This window comes from Saccopteryx bilineata, chromosome 1, assembly GCF_036850765.1.
Source record: "Saccopteryx bilineata isolate mSacBil1 chromosome 1, mSacBil1_pri_phased_curated, whole genome shotgun sequence".
NCBI lineage: Eukaryota > Metazoa > Chordata > Mammalia > Chiroptera > Emballonuridae > Saccopteryx > Saccopteryx bilineata.
In genome coordinates, this window is record NC_089490.1 from 34620608 (window position 1) to 34644125 (window position 23518).

Sequence of the window (23518 nt, forward strand, 5' to 3'; positions counted from 1 at the left end):
TGAATTAAAATTTTTTTATTTTTAGAAGAATATTATGTAAAGCAGAGAGCCAGTGTTTAGTTGGGAGTTGCAAAATCCTCCATTCCTGCTCTAACTGGTCACTGTTCCAAAGGTCAGCACCAGCCTCCAGGTGTCAAATTATTCATCACGGAAATCTGAAATCCATCCTTACTATTGTATTCCTAGTGTCATTGTTCTATGTGGCTGACAGCAAGTTTTCTCAATAAATCCATAGATGCTCCTTTATTTTAGCATATAAAACAGCTTACGATGTTTCTGTTGCTTAAAGCAGTCTATCAATCAAATACTTAAGAAATCATTTCATAGGCAAGGTTTATGAATGACTCGAAAGTAAAACTAGTAATTTCTGGAACACTGCAGTGTTTTTGTTATTAGAGCTATTCCAAACACATTTGGAATTTTTAAAGAAGCTGTGAAAACAAGAACAAATATAAAGATATATAAGAATTTTTGCCATGATTGCTTCTTTGCCAATTTTGGGTCATAAATTATTTGAGGAAAGCATCCTAAAATAGTGGTAGAAATGATAAAGTACTACTTTCAGATGATTCAAGTATTAACTTGGTGTGCATGGAAATTCACCAATTTCTTCCCCTATGATTTCACATCCAACAGGCTACATTTTGCGAAGTATTGCTATTTAGAAGCCCATAATATCAACCTCTTAAAGGAAATCTTTTTCAGATGGTGAAGTTGTCTTTTAGTAACCTTAATGCCTCTACTATTTTGATATAACCAAACAAAACTTTTTGAAGTATATTTCTTACAGTTTCTGGTTCACTTCTTTTAGATCTGTTGAGGCTGGTAGCAAAATTTAGAACAGAATAGGTTTTCATATTTCAAAAGAAGAAAAGAAGAGCGTGGAGTACAGAGATGAAAGGTATGGAAGCTTTATACTAAAATCCTGTCCTTGCTCTGTGCTGGAATCATCATAGGCACCACTCCAACCCTACTGAGATTCGGGGCCACTACCTTAGCGAGTGGGAGCGCCGGACTCAGGAACGCATTCAGAAGCTTCACTGGGTACTTGGTTATACTGAGTCTTTTTTTTTTTTTTTAACAGTGAAATGCATGGATCTTTCTGTTTTACTGACAAATACATACATATTGTATATGTTTAATGTATGGAGCATAATGTTTTGATATATGTATACATAAGAAATAATTCCCCCAATTAAGCTAATTAACCTATCCATCACCTCACTTATTTACTGTTTAAAAATTTTTAAATATTTTTATTTTCCAGTTGTAGTTGACATACATTATGATAATAGTTTCAGATGCCCGTGCACCCCAGTCATCAGACATTACATAACTTAATGAGTAATCATCCCAATAAATCTAACACCATATATAGATATTAGAATATTATTGATTATTTTCCCTACACTGTACTTTACATCCCCATGACTATTCTGCAATAACCAATTTGCACTTCCCAATCCATTCACCTTTTTCACCCGTCCTCCCAAACCCCTGCTATGTCATGAAGACCGTGACTACTTGGAGCAGCAAACCTGTCATTTGGCTCCTGTTCCTCTCATGGGGCACCATTTCTTACGACAAAAACTACTCAGAGACCAGATGAAATGCACTGAGGGGCCGAGGGGAGGCAACAGTCCTGGTCAGCAGATTGAAGGACTGGAGCCCCATCCCAGCCTCACTCACATATTTATTAGCAAGTATAAATAACTCAAGGAGGCAGAAAGAAGTTCTTGGGGGTGAAGTTAAAGGACAGGGAACATGCGAACTCCTAATCTCTGTACTGAGAGCCTGAACATTTTTTATTGCTAAATCTTATTCTGCTGTTTTGCTGTTCCAGCATGCACTGCCTCCAGTACCAAGTCAGAGAGGCCCTTGAACTCTTGTCCACCCAGGGCTTTTGCCCTAGGGCGCCGCACTGTCTCTAATTATTATCCTAACTCTGCGTGTTTTCACAGCATGTTCCCACACTACGCTGTGACAACTATTAAATGTTATCTATATCTGTGAGTATGTTTCTGTTCTACTTGTTCATTTACTTTGCTTTTGAAATTCCTTTTTGTGTGTGTGACAGAGAGAAAGACAGAGAGAGGGACAGACAGACAGGAAGGGAGAGAGATGAGAAACATCAATTCTTTCTTGTGTCACCTTAGTTGTTCATTGACTGCTTTCTCATATGTTCCTTGACCAGGAGGCTACAACAGAATGAGTGACTTCTTGCTTAAACCAGCAACCTTGGGCTCAAGCCAGAGACCTTGGGCTTCAAGACAGCGACCTTTGGGCTCAAGCCCGTGACCACACCGTCATGTCTATGATCCCATGTTCAAGCCAGCAACCTTGTGCTCAAGCTGGTGAGCCTGTACTGAAGCCAGATGAGCACTCACTCAAGTCTGCAACCTTGGGGTTTTGAACCTGTATCCTCTGCATCCCAGTCTGATGCTTTATCCACTGCGCCACCACCTGGTCAGGCTAAATTCAATTGTTGATAAATATGTATTTATTGCCATTTTATTGTTCATATTCTTGATATTTTTCTTCTTCTTAAAGAAGACCCTTTAACATTTCATATAATACTGGTTTGGTGGTGATGAACTCCTTTAGTTTTTTCTTGTCTGAGAAGCTCTTTAATTGTCCTTTGACTCTAAATGATAGCTTTGCTGGGTAGAGTAATCCTGGTTGTAGGTTCTTGCTCTTCATTACCTTGAGTATTTACTGCCAATCCCTTCTGGCCTACAGAGTTTCTCTTGAGAAATCAATTGACAGTCTTATCGGAGTTCCCTATTGCTTTTAAGACTCTCTCTTTGTCTTTAACCTTTTGCATTTTAATTATGACGTGTCTTAGTGTGGACCTCTTTGGGTCCATCTTGTTTGGAACTCTCTGTGCTTCCCAGACATGTATGTCTATTTCCTTCACCAAGTTAGGGAAGTTTTTGGTCATTATTTTTTTCAAATAAATTTTCAATTTCTTGCTCTCTCTTTGCTCCTTCCAGCACTCCCATAATTGAATTTTGGTGTGCTTGGAGTTGTCCTAAAGGCTTTGTTATAAGGTACCAAAGAACTATAAAAACTTAGTATTGGCAACGCCATTTTAATGAGGAGAAGTCAGGTTTCTTGCCCCCTCCTTTCTATGGAGAATGGAGGGAGAAGAAAGTAGGAGTGTCCTGGCTTACAAGGACATACTATGTACTGAGATGAGAAACCCCCTTTTACTAAGAGGCTTAAAAGTCATTTTATGATTTAGGCCAAGCATTCAGAGAGATTTTGTAAATGTGATTCTTATATTTGTATGTGATTTACACCAGCTCAAGATGGTTGATCGCATTCATACTTAGGAAGGGCTATTATATTGTAAATAGAGAGGTTTTTGTACTAGGTTTTGAATGGAAGGAGGAAGGAGACTTGGACCCCCTCTCTTCCCCACACCTGTGAGGAAGAAGGTAAACAGCCAGCCAGGAATGCAGGAGAGGGAAGAGAGATTTAAGTAGCCCTTTCCTATCCCCTTTCATTCTCCTTAATGGGCGATTTACAAACACTTATCCTCTGACATCATGTAAGCCCCCTCCTCTTCCCTCCAACCTGTGTGTGATCAAGTGTATATAACTAGCCTCAGAGCTATATTCAAGGCTACACGATTTGGGTTAGCTATACCCTGTGTAAGTCATATGCAGCTGGCTTATTAATAAATCTCCTCTTAAAAATTCTTCTGTATCCTGCCTTGGTGTCTCTATATAACTTGTAGAATTAAGGTATGCTACTTTACAACAGCTTCTTATATTATCCTCATTATTTTTTTTATTTTTGCTATTCTGATTGGGTGTTTTTTGCTTCCTTGTATTCCAAATCACTTATTTGATTCTCAGCTTAATCTACTCTACAGTTGATGCTCTGTAAATTATTCTTCATTTTAATCAGTGTATCCTTCATTTCTGACTGGTCCTTTTTTATGCTGTTGAAGTTCTCACTAAGTTTATTGAGCATCCTTATTACCAATGTTTTAAACTCTGCATCTAGTAGATTGCTTGTCTCTGTTTTATTTAGTTCTTTTTCTGAAGTTTTTGTTCTGTTTTTTTTCTTTTGGGACATGTTTATTTATCTTCTCATTTTGGCAGCCTTCCTGTGTTTGTTTCTATGCATTAAGCAGAGCTTCTATCTCTCCCAGGCTTGGTAGCATGGCTTAATATTATAGGTGTTCTGTGAGGTCCAGTGGCACAGCCTCCCTGATCACCCAAGCAAGGCACTTGAAGTGTGCTGCTTCTTCCCAGGGCCGCCAGCATGAGTTACAATGCAATCTGCAAATGGCTGCTACTTGTGCTGGGCTTGGAGGTGCCTGGGCAATGTCAAGCTGTTAACTAAGGCCAGCTGCTGCTAGAGCTGGGCCTGGGCCACTTACTGAGAGATACAGAGAACACTGTAGAGGTCTTCTGCTGCTTGTTTGAGAGATTTTTTAAAAATCTGAAGCATGGGCCAAGATAGGCCATTCATATGGAACATCTTCAAGAAACAACCTGAGTGGGCCTGAAAGTTGGGTGGGGTGGGGACTCAGAAAATCATGAGGGTGGGACAAACAGTGGAAGCCAGGTTGATGGAGACTCAGATATGGCACCACCTAACTGTCAGCTCTGTGGAGGGAAGGGCTCATCAAAAGAACAATGGCCTTGCCAGCACTTCTGCCTGGGAGAAAGCAGCTTTCCCCCAAGCTCTTATCATGATATTGGACAATTCAGGTCCTCCCCATATGTCTCTGGTGCCTTTCAAGCTGTTGCCCCAGCACTGGGGCTCAAAGGAAGTGAGTCTGAGTAAGTCTGTGCAAGCCCTTTAAGAAGAACGCCCTGGGACTCCAGCAGCTCTCTGTCTCCCTCAGCCTCCATCCCCACTGGTTTTTATAGCCAGAAGTTATGGGGACTTCTTTTTCTGTCACTGGAACCCTGGGCTGGGGGCCTGGTATGGGGTTAAAACCTATTGCTCCTCATAGGGAACCCCTGCAGCTGATAAATCTCTCCTAATTTTTCTCTGCCACATGTTGGTGTGGGACTTGATCATTCTGGGTCTTCACCCCTTGTCCCAGTCTCCTTGTGGCTTCTTCTTTATATCCCTAGTTGTAGGGTTTCCATTAATCCAGATTTCAGGTCGTTTTGAATGATGGTTGTTCTACTGTTTAGTTGTAATTTTGATGTGGCTATGGTAGAAGGGGAGGACCATGTTTATGCCATCTTGACCGGAAGTGTCTATGCTGAGTCTTGGAATAGCGTTCCATGTTGGAAAGAGACATGAATCCCAGGGTTGAGTGGTTGCTGCCATGTAGCTTCTGGCAGTAAACCTCTGGCTCTTTGGAGGAGGCACATCTTCCCTGATACCGTGATGAACTAACTTCCTTCTCATAATTTTTTTTTCCTCTGCGCTTTCTGTCACAGCAAAGATGATCAGACAGATGAGTACTAGCCCAGCAAACTTCCTATAATAGCTCCTGCAATTGTTCCAGCTCTTTTTGAAGGAGGACCAACACCCAGGCATAATAGGCATTGATCAGTCCCAACTCTGTTGTTGACCGTACAGGTGTATGTCCCAGAATACTCAGTAGTGTTATTTCCCCCCAGATATAACAGGTGAACTTACTGCAAGAACTCTCAGCTGAATCTTATTTCCAACACCAGCCCCCACCCCCGCACGTTGCATTGATATGTGCCCCTATCTGACAACTGTAAATTTGTTACATTTATTGATGCATCACCAGATTTGAGATCACTACTTGTAAAATGTACTTGTCCTTTCTGTACTTGATAGTAGTCATCATAAACTTTGTGTCCAGAATATAAAATAATCACTTGATTCTCCTTCTAATTATCCACTGGTGATAGCAGCCACTGGATGTCCAGTGGTCCCTGGTCTAACATAATAAGGTCTAATTTGCATGTCAATTGGGCAGTTTCCCTCTTTACCTTTTCAGTCATCTGGTCAGGAGTGGTAACGTCAGCAACTCTGCTCAGGAGCCAGAAGCACAACAGAAGTGCCCAAGGTGGCAGCTTGGCTGTGGGCGGTGACTGCAGGTAGGGGGCGCTCGCCCGGGGTCTGAGTCTCCTGGCTCCTTGCTGGCTCTCACCGGCTGCCAGCTGCAGCACCACGCCACCCTCAGAGATGAATTTTTAATCAATAGATTTCTACTATGTCAGCATTTTTTTTTTAATAAGAGAAAGTTTTCTTAGAAAGTCAGAGAGGGACAAGAAATGGGCTTTAGGAAACAAGTTGCAGAGGCAAAAGAGGGAAGCTTAGGAGAAAGAGAAAGCGCTGGGTGAGGGAAGGCGTGGGTGTGCCTTTCGGAGAAAGCGTGCTCCAACAGTTTTAATTTTGCTGTGAGTTTACTATACTCTTAACTGGCTAAGTGAAAGGTAAAAGCCTTGTGATATTTTTCTTTGTCATTGTATTTGACATTGCCGTATTGGATACATTTTTTTTTAGATGTAAAGTACTTATGTGAAAATATTGATGCATATTTATTTGTTAGCATTGTAATTGACACAGAATCAAAATATCCAAAAAGAAAGTCCTTGAACATGTCAAATAGAAAATGGCATAACATATACAAATACAGAATTAATCATTGGGCGATACATAGCGACTCACTATAAGGTACTTCTCTCACCGGCCATAATTAAGTACCATATTTTCCCATGTATAAGATGCACCTTAATTTTGAGGCCTGAAGTTTGAAAAAAAAAATTTATTACATAAAGTTATTGAACTCAAGTTTTATTCATTATAAAGTCCATACAAGTCCTCATCACTGTCAAAACTCCTATCCATTAGCTTGTCCTCATCTGTGTCTGATGATGCATCACTGTCTTCAACAATGAGCACAAAAACAAGTGTGAAAAACTGGGAAATGCAAGTAAAATATCTACAACCATTGTAAAGATACACCCAGTTTTTAAATCCCTAATTTTTCAAAAAAAAATGTGTATCTCATACATGGGGAAGTACTGTATCTTTATCTTTCCTTATCCTAATTTATCAAGAATCATGAAACTGCAAAGAGCTGATGTAAGAGAATTCCAGTTTTCATAGTTAATGAACAATATTGATGATGGAGGGGTTTGGTGGGATATAAAAAGATACCAAAAAATAAGTCCATTTTCTTCTTATTAGGAGTTTCAGATCGTGTTGAGGAAAACACTCACCTGTATGGAACCATTAATGAAGAATTGCAGATGCTCTAGTAACAGTGGCTCTCAAACTTTGGTCATTGTCAGGGTCACCAGGGGAACCGGAAAGAAAAACACAGGCCCTACTCCACTTCAGTGGGCCTGTGGTCTCCATTAGCTCTCCAGGGGAGATTCTCCTGCCCTCCAGACTGTGAACCACTGATGAGGTATAAATACTTGGTGCTAATTGACACCAGTGATGTAGTAGATACATGTTGCTAATGAGATTTCAGAGGAGAGATGGCGTAGGAACTGGGAAGAAGCTTTAAGGAGAAGATGTGGTTTCAGGGGAGACCCAGCGAATGTGAAGAGGAAAAGGGAGTCAGGGAAGGCTTTTGTGTGAAAGGGTGTTGAGCTTCGAGTTGGTGGGACTCTAGGGCTGACCTAAATGAAGAGAGGGGATCAGATGAGACTTGCTATTCAGAGAACAGTCTGAGGAAGGCACAGAAGCAGTAAAAGATCGTGTTTTTGTTCACTGGAAAATCTAAGGGAAAAGAAAAACTTTGGGGGAAAGCCCACTGATTTTTGCTTCATAATGCAAAATAAATAAGGGTAAACTGCCAGGTACAAGTTTCTCTGGCAGTTGCAAAGGTTTTAAAAAAGAAAAGTTACACCAGCACAATGTTGAAACGTATCCTGTAGCTGTTATGGACTCATATATGCAAATTCAAATTAAAATTATTAGAAAATATAATTACTCTCTGACATTTTCCCCACACATGTTAACCAAACAGACAGCATTTCCTTGAGCATAGAAAGGTTTGTTTTCAGGCAGTTCTGGACTTGCTATAATATAACTCCTTCTGCCTTTTACTTAATTTTCCAGCTGGATTATTGCTTTTTAAAAATGGAAAAATATATAATATGTGTGTTAATCAAATTTAGGCAAAAACATGTGTAACAGACTTTTAGGGCCATTTTTTTTTCTTCTAAAGTTCAACAGGAACTTGCTGAACACTTGGTCATTTTTTTTATTTATGAAATTGGGTTTTTATGAAGGATGCTGTTATTTAATGAATCATGCAAGCTTTTTGGAAGGTATGTAGTGCAAAGAGAAATTCTAATATAGGACACACACTCAGAAATGTATTTGCTGACTGATTCAGAAAGATTGGAGGATGTAAGCAAACAGAGGTCATATATACCATGTTGGTCTAATACAAAGCGAGATAATTGTTTTGTCTACCTATGATGTCAGTTCGGTCTATTCAATGTTTAGTATTTAAAACAGAAAAAAAAAGTCTGACCAGGCAGTGGCGCAGTGGATAGAGCATTGGCCTGGGATGCTGAGAACCCAGGTTCCAAACCCTGAGGTCACTGGCTTGAGCGTGGGATCATAGACATGACCTTATGGTCACTGGCTTGAGCCCAAGGTTGCTGGCTTGAGCAAGGGGTCACTGGCATGGCTGGATCCCTGTGAAGGCACATATGAGAGAGCAATCAATGAACAACTAAGGTGTTGTAATGAAGAATTGATGTTTCTTCTCTCTCTCTCCCTTTTTGTCTGTCTATTCCTGTCTGTCTCTCCCCCAAAATAAACAAACAAACAAACAAGTATACAAATAAAATTAAAAATAAAATAAAAAAGGAAACCTAGGTGATTCAATGCAAACTATAAGTTAAAGTATTTGGGCAGCTTTTAAAAATTAGCTATTGAATTAAAATAATCTATTTGTTACACTATATAGATAAAATTTAAATAATTTTTAAAAGTTTATATAATATGAAAACTGGGTTAATTAAAGGTGCTAGTTTTATTTCTTTTCTTCACTCACATATCCACCATTGATAGCATTGAGTACTAGCTGCATTTTCTAATATCTATAAAAATATGGTGAAACTGTAAGTACATATTTTATTGCTTCATATTCATTTTAAAACATCTCCTGCCCTGGCCGGTTGGCTCAGCGGTAGAGCGTCGGCCTAGCGTGCGGAGGACCCGGGTTCGATTCCCGGCCAGGGCACACAGGAGAAGCGCCCATTTGCTTCTCCACCCCTCCGCCGCGCCTTCCTCTCTGTCTCTCTCTTCCCCTCCCGCAGCCAAGGCTCCATTGGAGCAAAGATGGCCCGGGCGCTGGGGATGGCTCTGTGGCCTCCGCCCCAGGCGCTAGAGTGGCTCTGGTCGCAACATGGCGACGCCCAGGATGGGCAGAGCATCGCCCCCTGGTGGGCAGAGCATCGCCCCATGGTGGGCGTGCCGGGTGGATCCCGGTCGGGTGCATGCGGGAGTCTGTCTGACTGTCTCTCCCTGTTTCCAGCTTCAGAAATATAAAAAAAAAAAAAAAAAAAAAAAAAAATCTCCTAATTTTTTTTTATAAATAAATTTTTATTTTAATGGGGTGACATCAATAAATCAGGGTACATATATTCAAAGAAAACATTTCCAGGTTATCTTGTCATTTAGTTCTGTTGCATACCCATCACCCCAAGAGAGATCATCCTCCGTCACCCTCTATCCAGTTTTCTTTGTACCCCTCCCCCCTCCCTCATTCCCTCCCCCCACCCCCCGTAACCACCACACTCCTGTCCATGTCTTTTAGTCTAGCTTTTATGTCCCACCAATGTATGGAATCCTGCAGTTCTTGTTTTTTTCTGATTCACTTATTTCACTCTGCATAATGTTATCAAGATTCCACCATTCTGCTGTAAGTGATCCGATGTCATCATTTCTTCTAGCTGAATAGTATATACCATGGTGTATATGTGCCCCATCTTCTTTATCCAGTCTTCTATTTTTTTTACAGTGATTAAAAGCCTTTAAGCAAACTGTTGGCCAATACAGCAAGAATCCATAAAAGAGTAGTGTCCTTAACATGTTCACCAAGCCCAAGTTGGCCCCATCACCATGCCAAATCCCTGAAAAATGCAACCCAACCCAGTTCAGTCTGTTAAGAGCTGTCACAGGGAGCAGGAGTCCAGGAAAAGTCCACATCCAGGAAAAGTCCGCATGGCACTGGAATTGTTGTCACCATTCTATACTTTGCAGCTCATGTCCAAGTCCCAATGACCACTGCTTCTAGCTGGTAATGATTCAGGTAGACTGGAAAAGCCATTTGCAGCATGCGTGGATATGGAGCTTCTGTTCTCCTCTGCCTGGAGAGATGAGAGCAGGTTGCTTTTCCCTGGAGCTCTGCGACTGTGGCATGGTAAAGAGAACCTTGGGATACACTAAGCTGGGTGGCAAAGGTAGATTCATAATAGAAGTTGGCAAAAGGGGGAAAGAGAGCTCTAAATTAGGAGTAGGTCCCAGCCTGAAATATGAGTGGGGCATTGAAGTAGGAGGGATAAAGGAAACACTATATCAGGGGTCCCCAAACTTTTTACACAGGGGGCCAGTTCACTGTCCCTCAGACCACTGGAGGGCCGGACTATAAAAAAAACTATGAACAAATCCCTATGCACATTGCACATATCTTATTTTAAAGTAAAAAAACAAAATGGGAACAAATACAATATTTAAAATAAAGAACAAGTAAATTTAAATCAACAAACTGACCAGTATTTCAATGGGAACTATGGGCCTGCTTTTGGCTAATGAGATGGTCAATGTGCTCCTCTCACTGACCACCAATGAAAGAGGTGCCCCTTCTGGAAGTGTGGCGGGGGCCGGATAAATGGCCTCAGGGGGCTGCATGTGGCCCATGGGCTGTAGTTTGGGGACCCCTGCACTATATATTAAGGAAAGCAGCAGAAAATAGGACTATCAACACCCACAACAGAGATCTTTGAGGGAAGAATGAAAAACCTGACTATTCAGGCAAAACATGGCCCTTGTGCAAATGAGATCAGTTTACCTGCTTCTTGGAAGAAATACCCTAGGCTTTTCCACAGTGTCGTAGATGGGGGCGATGGCCCTGGGCACCTTCAGCCTTCAGTGGCAAACCCCAGCTTTCTGGGCAATATTAGGTCATAGGTGGCTGGAGCAGGGCTGGAAGAGACTGAACCCTCCCTTAGAGGAGCGAGGGGGAAGCCCACCTTCCAGTGTCCCTGTTTCCTCACAGCAGAGGCATGAAAGCCTGGCAGGCTTTAGCTCAATGACCTTCCTTTCCACTATTGAAGCAGGACCCAGATGGCATCCTATGAGACCCCTTTGGGGCATTGGAGCCTTTAAGGGTGTATCCTAAAAGCTGGTAGTTCCCCTGATCTCTATTGGGCTTTTTCTGCCTCTAGGTATTTTAAAAGCCATGCTTAGAAGATCTCGCTGAGGGGTTTGAGGATCCCCATCTGCCTATATAAATCTTTTCCATATATCTGGAGCTATTTGGAAAAAGACAAAACAGTATTATTAGCTGGATCTAATAAAGAAGGTAGTAGCTTGCAGGCAAAAAAGATTTGGTGTCTCCTGTTCATCAGCATTCAAAAGAAATGTAAATTTTTTTTTAAGTAAAAAGCATGATATGGTAGACCCATAGGAGTTCCAGGATATGACTACCCCCTTTTAAATTTTTTTTTTTTAAATTGACCTTAAAATGTTTGCTGAGTACACTTTAATAATACCTTAACTTTAAAGATTGTAAGCATGACAAAATACAGTAAATGCTTTTGCTCCATATGCAGGAGTATTTTCAGTTTAGCCAGTTTAGGAAATCCAATAATAGAACAATGCATACAGACAATGAGCTATAACATGCTTAGCAGCCTCTCCTGTTTAGACAGAAGTTACTATAGATCTGGAATATGTATCCACTGTAATGTGGACATACAATTGTTTGCCAAATGAAGGTATATGAGTAACATCCATCTGCCAAAGTTGTCCTGGTAGGGGTCCTTGAGGGTTAACTCCAAATGAAGGGGCAGTATAGGACCCCTTGGACAGGATTTCCCAATCTGCTGTGTTGCTTCCTGAAAAAGTTGAAACTGTTTACACTGGGCTGCAGTGTTCTGGTGATGCATAGTATGAGACTGACTTGCTCGGTCTGTCATGGTTGCTCCATATAATTTTCTTTTGGGTAGCTTGCTCAACAAGGACATTTGTAGGCCCTGGCTGGTTGGCTCAGTGGTAGAGCCTTGGCCTGGTGTGCAGGATTCCTGGGTTCGATTCCCAGTCAGAGCACACCGAAGAAGCACCCATCTACTTCTCCACCCCTCCCCCTCTCCTTCCTCTCTGTCTCTCTCTTCCCCTCCCACAGCCAAGGCTCCACCAGAGCAAAGCCACACCAGGCACTAAGGATGGCCCCATGGCCTCTGCCTCAGTTGCTAGAATGGCTCTGGTTGCAACAGAGCAACACCCCATATGGGCAGAACATTCCCCCCTGGTAGGCATGCCAGATGAATCCTGTTCAGGCGCATGCGGGAATCTGTCTGACTGCCTCCCCATTTCCATCTTCAGAAAAATACAAAAAATAAATTAATAAAAGAAAAAATACAACAACAACAAAAAAAAAAGAGAGAAAAAAAAAGAAAAGAAAAGAAAAGAAAGAGGAAAAAAAAAAAAAAGGGCATTCCCTTGTGCTAAAGCTCCAGGGAGCATGGAGTGAGCTTGAGTATGTCCTATGAAGCATGGAGCTCTATGTTGACATATAAGTCTTTGAAGAAGGAGAACTGCTGAAATAGTTCATCAGCATTTGTCCCTAAGACAGCAGTCTTTATAGTGGAAACACCATAAGTAAATATTTTCTGTCTGTCTATACATTAAGGGGGAATATGGCAAATGCTGAAAAGCCATGATCTTTGTGCCCCTCCCCTCCCCCAACCCCCTCCCTCTCCTCCCCCCACCCTGTAACCCCAGCACTGTTGTCCATGTCTCTGAGTCTCATCTTTAAGTCCCACCTATGTATGGAATCATATGGTTCTTAGTTTTTTCTGATTTACTTCTTCCACTCAGTATAATGTTATCAAGGCCCATCCATGTTGTTGTAAAAGATCCTATATCTTCATTTCTTATGGCTGAGTAGTATTCCATAGTATATATATACCAAAGCTTTTTAATCCACTCGTCCTCTGATGGACACTTGGGCTGTTTCCAAATCTTTGCTATTGTGAACAATGCTGCCATAAACATGGGGGTGCATTTCTTCTTTTCAAACAGTGTTATGGTGTCCTTGGGGTATATTCCTAACAGTGGTATAGCTGGGTCAAAAGGCAGTTCGATTTTTAATTTCTTGAGGAATCTCCATACTGTTTTCCACAGTGGCTGCACCAGTCTGCATTCTCACCAGCAGTGCAGGAGGGTTCCCTTTTCTCCACATCCTCGCCAGCACTTATTCTGTGTTGTTTTATTGATGAGCGCCATTCTGACTGGTGTGAGGTGATATCTCATTGTGGTTTTAATTTGCATTTCTCTAATCATTATTGATGTTGAACATTTTTTCATATGCCTGTTGGCCATCTGTGTGTCCTCTTTGGAGAAGTATCTATTCATTTCTTTTGCCCATTTTTGGATTGGATTGTTTGTCTTCCTGGTATTAAGTTTTACAAGTTCTTTATAAATTTTGGTTATTAACCCCTTATCAGACGCTATGTCAAATATATTCTCCCATTGTGTAGTTTGTCTTTTTATTCTGTTCTTATTGTCTTTAGCTGTGCAGAAGCGTTTTAGTTTGATAAAGTCCCATTTGTTTATCCTGTCTTTTATTTCACTTGCCTGTGGAGACAAATCGGCAAATATATTGCTGTGAGAGATGTCAGAGAGCTTACTGCCTATGTTTTCTTCTAAGATGCTTATGGTTTCACGGCTTACATTTAAGTCTTTTATCGATTTTGAGTTTATTTTTGTGAGTGGTGTAAGTTGGTGGTCTAGTTTCATTTTTTTGCAGGTAGCTGTCCAATTTTCCCAACACTATTTGTTGAAGAGGCTGTCTTTACTCCATTGTATGCCCTTACCTCCTTTGCCAAATATCAGTTGTCCATAAAGCTGTGGGTTTATTTCTGAGTTCTCTGTTCTGTTCCATTGATCTATGTGCCTGTTCTTATGCCAGTACCATGCTGTTTTGAGTACAATGGCCTTATAATACAACTTGATCTCCGGAAGTGTGATACCTCCCGCTTTATTCTTCCTTTTCAAGATTGCTGAGGTTATTTGTGTTCTCTTTTGGTTCCATATAAATTTTTGGAATATGTGATCTATATCTTTGAAGTAAGTCATTGGTATTTTAATCAGTATTGCATTAAATTTATAAATTACATTGGGTAAAATAGACATTTTAATGATGTTTATTCTTTCTAACCATGAACACGGTATATGCCTCCACTTATTCATATCTTCCCTGATTTCTTTTATCAATGTTTTATAATTTTCTGAGTACAAGTCTTTAATCTCCTTGGTTAGATTTATTCCTAGGTACTTTATTTTTTTGGTTGCAATGGTAAAGGGGATTGATTCCTTGATTTCTCTTTCTGACAGTTCATTATTAGTGTATAAAAATGCCTCTGATTTCTGACTATTGATTTTATATCCTGCCACCTTGCCAAATTCATTTATCAAGTCTAGTAGTTTTTGACTGAGACTTTAGGGTTTTCTATATACAATATCATATCATCTGCAAATAATCATAGTTTTACTTCTTCTTTTCCAATTTGGATGCCTTTTATTTCTTTTTCTTGTCTGATTGCTGTGGCTAGGACTTCCAGAACTATGTTGAATAAGAGTGGTGAAAGGGGGAACACCTGCCTTGTTCCTGATCTTAAGGGGATTGCTTTTAATTTTTGCCCATTGAGTATGATGTTGGCTGTGGGTTTGTCATGGGTGGCCTTTATCATGTTGAGGTATGTTCCCTGTATTCCCACTTTGCTGAGAGTTTTGATCACGAATAGGTGCTGGATTTTATCAAATGCTTTTTCTGTATCTATTAAAATTATCATGTGGTTTTTCTCCTTTCTTTTGTTTATGTGATGTATCACATTGATTGATTTGCGAATATGGTACCGGCCTTGCCTCCCCAGAATAAATCCCACTTGATCATGGTGTATGATTTTTTTCATATATTGCTGGATCTGGTTTGCTAATATTTTGTTGAGGATTTTTGCATCTAAGTTCATCAGGGATATTGGTCTATAATTTTCTTTTTTTGTGTTGTCTTTGCCTGGTTTTGGAATCAGAATTATGCTCGCCTCATAAAAGGAGTTTGGAAGTCTTCCTTCCTCTTGGGTTTTTTGAAATAGCTTGAGAAGGATAGGAGTTAGTTCTTCTTTGAATATTTGGTAGGATTCACTTGTGAAGCCATCAGGCCCAGGAATTTTCTTTTTTGGGAGTTTTTTGATAGCTGTTTCAATCTCATTTGTTGTAATTGGTCTGTTTAGGTTTTCTGATTCTTCCAGATTGATTTTTGGAAAATTATATGTTTCAAGGAATTTTTCCATTTCATCTAGGTTCTCTAGTTTTTTTGGCGTACAGTTCTTCATAGTATTTTCTTACAATATTTTGTATTTCTGTTGTGTCAGTTGTTATTTCTCCACTCTTGTTTCCAATTTTATTTATTTGAGTCCTCTCTCTTTTTTTCTTAGTGAGTCTCATTAAAGGTTCATCGCTCTTTTTTTTTATAAATAAATTTTTATTTTAATGAGGTGAAATCAATAAATCAGGGCACATACATTCAAAGAAAACATCTCCAGGTTATCTTGTCATCTAGTTCTGTTGCATACCCATCACCCAAAGAGAGATCATCCTCCGCCACCCTCCATCCAGTTCTCTCTGTACCCCTCCCCCTCCCCCTCTCCCTCCTTCCCTCCCCCCACCCCCATAGCCACCACACTCCTGTCCATGCCTCTTAGTCTCGCTTTTATGTCCCACTAATGTATGGAATCCTGCAGTTCCTGTTTTTTTCTGATTCGCTCATTTCACCCCGCACAATACTACCAAGAGTCCACCATTCCGCTGTAAGTGATCCGATGTCATCATTTCTCCTAGCTGAATAATATACCATGGTGTATATGTGCCCCATCCTCTTCATCCAGTCCTCTATTTTTTTTTTTACAGTGATTAAAAGCCTTTAAGCCAACTCTTGGCCAATACAGCAAGAATCCATAAAAGAGTAGTGTCCTTAACATGTTCACCAAGTCCAAGTTGGCCCCATCACCATGCCAAATTCCTGAAAAACGCAACCCAACCACAGTTCAGTCTCTTAGGAGCTGTCACAGGGAGCAGGAGTCCAGGAAAGTTTCCCACAGGAAAAGTCTGCATGGCACTGGAATTGTTGTCACCATTCTATACTTTGCAGCTCATGTCCAAGTCCCAATGATCGCAGCTTCTAGCTGGTAATGATTCAGGGTAGACTGGAAAAGCCATTTGCAGCATGCATGGATATGGAGCTTCTGTTCTCCTCTGCCTGGAGAGTTGAGACCAGGTTGCTTTTCCCTGGAGCTCTGTGACTGTGGCATGGTAAAGAGAACCTTGGGATACACTAAGCTGGGTGGCAAAGGTAACTTCATAATACAAGTTGTCAAAAGGAGGAAAGAGAGCTCTAAATTAGGAGTAGGTCCCAGCCTGAAATATGAGTGGGGCATTGAAGTAGGAGGGATAAAGGAAACACTATATATTAAGCAAAGCAGCAGAAAATAGGACTATCAACACCCACAACAGAGATCTTTGAGGGAAGAATAAAAAACCTGACTATTCAGGCAAAACATAGTTAAGTGGCCCTTGTGCAAATGAGATCAGTTTACCTGCTTCTTGCAAGAAATACCCTAGGCTCGTCCACAGTGTCGTAGATGGGGCCGATGGATCTGGGCACCTTCAGCCTTCAGTGGCAAACCCCAGCACTCTGGGCAAGCTTAGGTCATAGGTGGCTGGAGCAGGGCTGGAAGAGACTGAACCCTCCCTTAGAGGAGCGAGGGGGAAGCCCACCTTCCAGTGTCCCTGTTTCCTCACAGCAGAGACGTGTAAGCCTGGCAGGCTTTAGCTCAATGACCTTCCTTTCCACTATTGAAGCAGGACCCAGATGGCATCCTATGAGACCCCTTTGGGGCGTTGGAGCCTTTAAGGGTGTATCCTAAAAGCTGGTAGTTCCCCTGATCTCTATTGGGCTTTTTCTGCCTCTAGGTATCTTAAAAGCCATTCTCAGAAGATCTCGCTGAGGGGTTTGAGGATCCCCATCCACCTATATAAATCTTTTCCATATATCTGGAGCTATTTGGAAAAATACAAAACAGTGTTATTAGCTAGATCTAATAAAGAAGGTAGTAGTTTACAGGCGAAAAAGATTTGGTGTCTCCTGTTCATCAGTATTCAAAAGAAATGTAATTTTTTTTTTTAAGTAAAAAGCATGATATGGTAGACCCGTCGGAGTCATTGGCCTGGTGTGCAGGATTCCCGGGTTCAATTCCTGGCCAGAGCATACAGGAGAAGCGCCCATCTACCTCTCCACCCCTCTCCCTCTCCCTCCTCTTCGTCTCTCTCCTCCTGCCCGCAGCCAAGGCTCTACCGGAGCAGAGCCACCCTGGGCACTAAGGATGGCCCCATGGCCTCCGCCCCAGTCACTAGAATGGCTCCGGTTGCAACAGAGCAACACCTCAGATGGGCAGAGCATTCCCCCCTGGTAGGCATGCCAGGCGGATCCCAGTCAGGCGTATGCAGGAGTCTGCCTGACTGGCTCCCCATCTCCATCCTCAGAAAAATACAAAAAATAAATAAATAAAAGAAAAAATACTAAAAAAAAAATAATAAGGGGGGGCATTCCCTTGTACTAAAGCTCCAGGGAGCATGGAGTGAACTTGAGTATGTCCTATGAAGTATGGAGCTCTATGTTGACATATAAGTTTTTGAAGAAGGAGGAACTGCTGAAATAGTTTATCAGCATTTGTTTCTAAGACAGCAGTCTTTATAGTGGGAACACCATACGTAAATATTTGCTGTCTGTCTATAGATTAAGGGGGGAATATGGCAAATGCTGAAAAGCCATGATCTTTGTGCCCCTCCCCTCCCCCAACCCCCTCCCTCTCCTCCCCCCACCCTGTAACTCCAACACTGTTGTTCATGTCTCTGAGTCTCATCTTTATGTCCCACCTATGTATGGGATCATATAGTTCTTAATTTTTTCTGATTTACTTCTTTCACTCAGTATAATGTTATCTAGGCCCATCCATGTTGTTGTAAAAGATCTTATGTCATCATTTCTTATGGCTGAGTAGTATTCCATAGTATATATATACCAAAGCTTTTTAATCCACTCGTCCTCTGATGGACACTTGGGCTGTTTCCAAATCTTTGCTATTGTGAACAATGCTGCCATAAACATAGGGGTGCATTTCTTCTTTTCAAACAGTGCTATGGTGTTCTTGGGGTATATTTCTAACAGTGGTATAGCTGGGTCAAAAGGCAGTTCGATTTTTAATTTCTTGAGGAATCTCCATACTGTTTTCCACAGTGGCTGCACCAGTCTGCATTCTCACCAGCAGTGCAGGAGGGTTCCCTTTTCTCCACATCCTCGCCAGCACTTATTCTGTGTTGTTTTATTGATGAGCGCCATTCTGACTGGTGTGAGGTGATATCTCATTGTGGTTTTAATTTGCATTTCTCTAATCATTATTGATGTTGAACATTTTTTCATATGCCTGTTGGCCATCTGTGTGTCCTCTTTGGAGAAGTATCTATTCATTTCTTTTGCCCATTTTTGGATTGGATTGTTTGTCTTCCTGGTATTAAGTTTTACAAGTTCTTTATAAATTTTGGTTATTAACCCCTTATCAGACGCTATGTCAAATATATTCTCCCATTGTGTAGTTTGTCTTTTTATTCTGTTCTTATTGTCTTTAGCTGTGCAGAAGCGTTTTAGTTTGATAAAGTCCCATTTGTTTATCCTGTCTTTTATTTCACTTGCCTGTGGAGACAAATCGGCAAATATATTGCTGTGAGAGATGTCAGAGAGCTTACTGCCTATGTTTTCTTCTAAGATGCTTATGGTTTCACGGCTTACATTCAAGTCTTTTATCGATTTTGAGTTTATTTTTGTGAGTGGTGTAAGTTGGTGGTCTAGTTTCATTTTTTTGCAGGTAGCTGTCCAGTTTTTCCAGCACCATTTGTTGAAGAGGCTGTCTTTACTCCATTGTATTGTCTTACCTCCTTTGTCAAATATCAGTTGTCCATAGAGCTGTGGGTTTATTTCTGAGTTCTCTGTTCTGTTCCATTGATCTTTTTGCCTGTTCTTATGCCAGTACCATGCTGTTTTGAGTACAATGACCTTATAATATAACTTGATCTCCGGAAGTGTGATACCTCCCGCTTTTTTCTTCCTTTTCAAGATTGCTGAGGCTATTCATGTTCTCTTTTGGTTCCATATAAATTTTTGGAATATGTGTTCTATGTCTTTAAAGTAAGTCATTGGTATTTTTATCGGTATTGCATTGAATTTATAAATTGCTTTGGGTAATATAGACATTTTAATGATGTTTATTCTTCCTAACCATGAGCACGGTATATGCCTCCACTTATTCGTATCTTCTCTGATTTCTTTTATCAATGTTTTATAATTTTCTGAGTACAAGTCTTTAATCTCCTTGGTTAGATTTATTCCTAGGTACTTTATTTTTTTGGTTGCAATGGTAAAGGGGATTGATTCCTTGATTTCTCTTTCTGACAGTTCATTATTAGTGTATAAAAATGCCTCTGATTTCTGACTATTGATTTTATATCCTGCCACCTTGCCAAATTCATTTATCAGGTCTAGTAGTTTTTTGACTGAGACTTTAGGGTTTCCTATATACAATATCATGTCATCTGCAAATAATGATAGTTTTACTTCTTCTTTTCCAATTTGGATGCCTTTTATTTCTTTTTCTTGTCTGATTGCTGTGGCTAGGACTTCCAGAACTATGTTGAATAAGAGAAAGGGGGCACCCCTGCCTTGTTCCTGATCTTAAGGGGATTGCTTTTAATTTTTGCCCATTGAGTATGATGTTGGCTGTGCGTTTCTCATAGATGGCCTTTATCATGTTGAGGTATGTTCCCTGTATTCCCACTTTGCTGAGAATTTTGATCATGAATGGGTGCTGGACTTTATCAAATGCTTTTTCTGTATCTACTGAAATTATCATGTGGTTTTTCTCCTTTCTTTTGTTTATGTAATGAATCACATTGATTGATTTGCAAATATTGTACCAGCCTTGCCTCCCCAGAATAAATCCTACTTGATCATGGTGTATGATTTTTTCCATATATTGCTGTATCCGGTTTGCTAATATTTTGTTGAGGATTTTTGCATCTAAGTTCATCAGGGATATTGGCGTATAATTTTCTTTTTTTGTGTTGTCTTTGCCTGGTTTTGGAATCAGAATTATGCTCGCCTCATAAAAGGAGTTTGGAAATCTTCCTTCCTCTTGAATTTTTTGAAATAGCTTGAGAAGGATAGGAGTTAGTTCTTCTTTGAATATTTGGTAGAATTCACTTGTGAAGCCATCAGGCCCAGGAATTTTCTTTTTTGGGAGTTTTTTGATAGCTGTTTCAATCTCATTTGTTGTAATTGGTCTGTTTAGGTTTTCTGATTCTTCCAGATTGATTTTTGGAAGATTATATGATTCAAGGAATTTGTCCATTTCATCTAGGTTGTCTAGTTTTTTGGCATACAGTTCTTCATAGTATTTTCTTACAATATTTTGTATTTCTGTTGTGTCAGTTGTTGTTTCTCCACTCTCGTTTCTAATTTTATTTGAGTCCTCTCTCTTTTTTTCTTGGTGAGTCTTGTTAAAGGTTCATCAATATTGTTTACCTTTTCAAAGAACCAACTCCTGGTTTCATTGATCCTCTGTATTGTTTCTTTAGCTTCCATGTCATTTATTTCTACTCTGATCTTTATTATTTCCTTCCTTCTACTAGCTCTGGGCTTATTTGCTGTTCTTTTTCTAGTTCTTTTAGATGCAAGGTTAAGTTGTTTATTTGAGCTTTTTCTAGCTTCTTGAGGTATGCCTGTAATGCTATAAACTTCCCTCTCAGGACTGCTTTTGCTGTGTCCCATAAATTTTGAGTTGATGTATGCTCATTATCGTTTGTTTCTAGGAATTTTTAAATTTCTTCTTTGATCTCAATGTTAACCCATTCATTATTTAATAACATGCTATTTAGTTTCCAAGTGTTTGAATGTTTTTCAATTTTTCTATTGTGGTTGATTTCTAGTTTAATGCCATTGTGATCAGAGAAAGTGCTCGATATGATTTCAATCTTCTTAAATTTGTTGAGGCCGCTTTTGTGCCCTAACATGTGGTCTATTCTAGAGAATGTAACATGAGCTCTTGAAAAGAATGTATATTCTGCTGTTTTACGGTGAAAGGTTCTGAAGATATCTATTAAATCGAGTTGATCTAATATGTCCTTTAAGTCTGCTGTTTCTTTGTTAATTTTCTTTCTTGAGGATCTATCTAATGATGTTAATGGGGTATTGAAATCCTCTACTATTATAGTATTGCTGTTGATCTTGCCCTTTAAGTCCATCAAAGTCTGCTTTATATATTTAGGTGCTCCTATATTAGGTGCGTAGATATTTATAATGGTTATATCTTCCTTTTGGATTGCTCCCTTTATCATTATGTAGTGACTTTCTTTATCTCTAACTATGGTCTTTGTTTTAAAGTTCATTTTGTCTGATATAAGTATTGCTACCCCAGCTTTTTTTTCATTTCCATTCGCGTGAAATATTTTTTTCCATCCTTTTATCTTCAGTCTGTGTGCATCTTTTGATTTAAGGTGTGTCTCTTGTAGACAGCATATGTATGGGTCCTGTTTTCTTATCCATGCAGCTACCCTATGTCTCTTGATTGGATCATTTAATCCATTAACATTTAAGGTTATTACTGATATGTAATTGTTTATTGCCATTTTTTTCTTTAAAACTGTATTTCTCTTTTGCTATATTCTTTTTTTCCTTTGATCTGTTTACAACAGGTCCCTTAGCATTTTTTGCAGCCTTGGTTTGGTTGTAGTGAATTCCTTGAGTTCTTTTTTGTCTGTAAAGCTTTTTATTTCTTCTTCAATTTTAAATGATAGCCTTGCTGGATAAAGTAGTCTTGGTTGTAGGTTCTTGTTCTGTATTACTTTGAATAATTCTTGCCATTCCCTTCTGGCCTCAAGTGTTTCTGTTGAGAAGTCAGAAGTCATCCTTATGGGGGCTCCTTTGTAGGTGATAGTCTTTTTTTCTCTAGCAGCTTTTAATATGTTCTCTTTATCATTTAGCTTTGGTATTTTAATTATGATGTGTCTTGGTGTTGATTTTTTTTGGTTTCTCTTTAATGGAGTTCTCTGTATTTCCTAAACATGTGAAATGTTTTCCTGCCTTAATTGGGGGAAGTTTTCTGCTATGATATGTTTGAACAAAGTCTCTATCCCTTGTTCTTTCTCTTCTTCTTCAGGAACCCCTATGATGCAAATGTTATTTCTCTTCATGTTGTCACAGAGCTCTCTTAGAGTTTCCTCAGACTTTTTGAGTCTCTTTTCCTTTTTATGCTCTGCTTCTGTGCCTTTATTTATCATATCCTCTAACTTGCTGATTCGATTCTCTGCTTCATCCATCCTGCTTTTAATTCCTTCCATTGTATTCTTTATTTCAGATATTGTATTTGTCATTTCTGAGTGATTATTTTTTATTATTTTAATGTCCTTTTTTATATTTGTTATCTCTTTATTTAGGTTTTTGTAATGGCCATTTATGGTTGTTCTAATATCTTTGAGCATCCTAACAATCATTATTTTAAACTCTGCATCTGGTAATTTGGTTATATCTGATTCACTTAGGTCCTTTTCTGGGGATTTCTCTTGGTTTATTTGTGTTATATTTCTCTGCCTCCGCATTTTCTCTTCACGGGACTGGCTGTGATCATGCGCTTGGGTGCACAAGCGTTGGTGGCCTTGGCCTTTGCCCCGCCCCCGTGTGTGACGTTATGCTCGGTCCTGAGGGCACTGTCGAGCACCTTTGCTCAGCTGCGAGTCTCCGCCTGTCTGGGCTTTCACCCTTCCCTTGCAGGAAGAGCCCGCTGGAGGAACGGCTGCTAGCCTTGCCTCTACTGCTGGGCAGGACTGCGTGCCCAAGCTCAGCTCAGTAGCAGAACTCCGCCTCTTCTGGGCTTTTGGCTCCACCCCCCCGGGAGGAGCTGGCTACCAAGTCAGACCACAAGCCTGGGTTGCACGGTCTGGGCAAGGCTGTGCTCCTTTGCCCTTGCTCAGGGGCTGGTCTCCACCCTTTCCGGGGTTCCCGCCCTTCTCCCGCAGGCTGGATTACAGGCTGCCGGCAGCTGAACTTGACCGCTTTTGCACGCCTTCTTCTCCCCAGCAGGGCAAGATTGAGCTCACAGCTGAGCCCAGTGGTAGCCAGCTGGCTTCCGCCCCTGCCAGCAGAACCGCACTTTTGTCTCCCATTGCCGCCCTCCCTCTGGCGAGCCCTCAGCCGAGTGGGTGGGGGCAT

The 23518-nt window shown here is 40.4% G+C and overlaps 1 pseudogene; it reads right to left on the minus strand.

The window, feature by feature from the left end:
• Positions 1-912: 912 nt before the first annotated feature.
• On the minus strand, positions 913-23518 carry LOC136319184 (coxsackievirus and adenovirus receptor homolog pseudogene; annotated as a pseudogene).